Raw genomic sequence first — 3,762 nt, 5'->3', positions numbered from 1 at the left:
GCAGGAATGCATGTGCAGTCAAAAAAGTGAATATTTTTCACGGATAGACCCCGTGAAACGCTAGAAATTGGCGGCGATGTCTCTCTTGTGGCTCACGGGGCTGTTAGGGTGGCACAGAAATCCCTCGGAATGGGAAAACGGGTCATTTTCGTGTCGCCACATTGCATGCGAACCGCATGAAACTTCCAGAGGCATTTGCAGCAGAAATGCATGTGCAGTCAAAAAATTGAATATTTTTCACGGATAGACCCCGTGAAACGCTAGAAATTGGCGGGGATGTGTCTCTTGTGGCTCACGGGGCTGTTAGGGTGGCACAGAAATCCCTCGGAATGGGAAAAAACGGGTCATTTTCGTGTCGCCACATTGCATGCGAACCGCATGAAACTTCCAGAGGCATTTGCAGCAGGAATGCATGTGCACTCAAAAAATGTGATATTTTTCACGGAGAGACCCCGTGAAACGCTAGAAGTGGGCGGGGATGTCTCTCTTGTGGCTCACGGGGCTGTTAGGGTGGCACAGAAATCCCTCGGAATGGGAAAACGGGTCATTTTCGTGTCGCCACATTGCATACGAACCGCATGAAACTTCCAGAGGCATTTGCAGCAGGAATGCATGTGCACTCAAAAAAGTGAATATTTCTCACGGATAGACCCCGTGATACGCTAGAAATTGGCGGGGATGTCTCTCTTGTGGCTCACGGGGCTGTTAGGGTGGCACAGAAATCCCTCGGAATGGGAAAACGGGTCATTTTCGTGTCGCCACATTGCATGCGAATCGCATGCAACTTCCAGAGGCATTTGCAGCAGAAATGCATGTGCAGTCAAAAAAAAATTGATATTTTTCACGGATAGACCCCGTGAAACGCTAGAAATTGGCGGGGATGTGTCTCTTGTGGCTCACGGGGCTGTTCGGGTCGCACAGAAATCCCTGGGAATGGGAAAACGGGTCATTTTCGTGTTGCCACATTGCGTACGAACCGCATGAAACTTCCAGAGGCATTTGCAGCAGGAATGCATGTGCACTCAAAAACTTCTATATGTTTCACGGATAGACCCCGTGAAACGCTAGAAATTGGCGGGGATGTGTCTCTTGTGGCTCACGGGGCTGTTAGGGTGGCACAGAACTCCCTCGGAATGGGAAAAGGGGTCATTTTCGTGTTGCCACATTGCATAGGAACGCCATGAAACTTCCAGAGGCATTTGCAGCAGAAAGGCACGTGCACTCAAAAATTTTAATATTTTTCACGCATAGACCCCGTCAAACGCTAGAAGTTGGCGGGGATGTCTCTCTTGTGGCTCACGGGGCTGTTAGGGTCGCACAGAAATGCCTCGGAATGGGAAAACGGGTCATTTTTGTGTGGCCACATTGCATAGGAACGGCATGAAACTTCCAGAGGCATTTGCAGCAGGAATGCATGTGCACTCAAAAACGTCTATATTTTTCACGGATAGACCCCGTGAAACGCTATAAATTGGCGGGGATGTCTCTCTTGTGGCTCACGGGCGCTGTTAGTTAGGGTCGCACAGAAATCCCTCGGAATGGGAAAAGGGGTCATTTTCGTGTTGCCACATTGCGTACGAACGGCATGAAACTTCCAGAGGCATCTGCAGCAGAAATGCATGTGCACTCAAAAACGTCTATATTTTTCACGGATAGACCCCGTGAAACGCTAGAAATTGGCGGGGATGTGTCTCTTGTGGCTCACGGGGCTGTTAGGGTCGCACAGAAATCCCTCGGAATGGGAAAACGGGTCATTTTCGTGTTGCCACAATTGGCATACGAACGGCATGAAACTTCCAGAGGCATTTGCAGCAGAAATGCATGTGCACTCAAAAACGTGAATATTTTTTCACGGATAGACCCCGTCAAACGCTCGAATTTGGCGGGGATGTTTCTCTTGTGGGTCACGGGGCTGTTCGGCTCGCACAGAACTCCCTTGGTCCACCTGATTCGTGCATACAGGCAGCAACTAAAACTCTGTAAACCTGCTGTGAGGACATCTAAACAGTGGACCAGTGAGGCTGTGGAAGATTTGCGGGCGTGCTTAGACTGTACTGACTGGGATATGTTCACGACTGCTACCAATAGTCTGGATGAACTCACAGAGGCTGTGTACATCAGCTTCTGTGAGGACTGCTGTATCCCAACACGTACCAGGGTGAACTTTAACAACAACAAGCCCTGGTTCTCAGCAAAGCTCAAAAGGTTGAGGTTGGAGAAGGAGGAAGCGTTTAGGAGTGGGGATAGAGACAGATTCAAGGAGTCGAAGAACAGGTTTAGCAAAGCGGTGAGAGAGGCTAAACGACTGTACTCAGAGACACTAAAACACCAGTTCTCTACTAACGACGCTGCTTCTGTCTGCCAAAGGGCTCAGGCACATCACCAACTACAAACCCAGAGCGCCCCACACCACTAACGACTCCCGCCTAGCCAACGACCTGAACGAGTTCTACCGTAGATTTGAAAGACAATTGGACTGTCCTGAACCACCCCTTCCCACCCAAGAGGCCCCATCCCCCACCCATACTACAGAAACGACTCTCTCCTTTCAGGAGGGAGAAGTTAATGGGCTTTTCAAGAGGCAGAATCCACGCAAAGCAGCCGGGCCGGACTCTGTCTCTCCAGCCACCCTCAGGCACTGCGCTGGCCAGCTGTCTCCGGTGTTCACCAACATCTTTAACACCTCCCTGGAGACATGCCATGTACCAGCCTGTCTCAAGTCCTCCACCATCATCGCTGTGCCCAAAAAGCTAAGGCCAACAGGACTAAATGATTACAGACCGGTCGCCCTTACATCTGTGGTAATGAAGTCTTTTGAGCGCCTGCTCCTGGCACACCTCAAAGCCATCACAGACCCTCTCCTGGACCCCCTTCAGTTTGCCTACAGAGCCAACAGGTCTGTGGACGACGCAGTTAACATGGCCCTCCACTTCACCCTACAGCATGTGGACGCCCCAGCATCCTACGCCAGGATCCTGTTTGTGGACTTCAGCTCTGCCTTCAACACCATCATCCCTGCCCTGCTTCAGGACAAGCTCTTCCAGCTGAACGTGCCCTACTCCACCTGCAGGTGGATCACAGACTTCCTCTCTGACAGGAAGCAGTGCGTTAAGCCGGGAACAGAAGTCTCTGACTCCAGGTCCATCAGCACGGGAACTCCTCAGGGCTGCGTCCTTTGCCCACTGCTCTTCTCCCTGTATACCAACAGCTGCGCCTCCAATCATCTGTCCGTCAAACTCTTGAAGTTTGTCGGACGACACCACCCTCATTGGGCTGATCTCTGGTGGGGATGAGTCTGACTATAGGTGGGAAGCTGACAACCTGGTGACCTGGTGTAGCCAGAACAACTTAGAGCTAAATGCTCTAAGGACAGTTGAGATGGTTGTGGACTTCAGGAAGAATACAGCCCCACTCACCGCCATCACCCTGTTAGACTCCGCAGTCAAAATTGTGGAGTCCTTCCGCTTCCTGGGCACTATTCTCTGCCGGGACCTCAAGTGGGAACTGAACATCAGCTCCCTCGCCAAGAGAGCTCAACAGAGGATGTACTTTCGACGGCAGCTGAAGAAATGCAACCTGCCAAAGACAATGATGGTGCAATTCTATACAGCGATCATTGAATCCATCCTCACCTCCTCCATAACCGTCTGGTACGCTGCTGCCACTGCCAAGGACAAGAGCAGACTGCAGCGTATCATGCACACTGCTGAGAAGGTAATTGCCTGCAATCTACCAACCCTCGAGGACCTGCACACGACAAGG

This window comes from Petromyzon marinus, unplaced genomic scaffold (genome assembly GCF_048934315.1).
Source record: "Petromyzon marinus isolate PM22_M1 ecotype Great Lakes invasive population unplaced genomic scaffold, UKy_Petmar_22M1.pri1.0 PM_G_Scaffold_315, whole genome shotgun sequence".
NCBI classification, from domain to species: domain Eukaryota; kingdom Metazoa; phylum Chordata; class Hyperoartia; order Petromyzontiformes; family Petromyzontidae; genus Petromyzon; species Petromyzon marinus.
Note: the sequence above shows the minus strand (reverse complement) of the source record.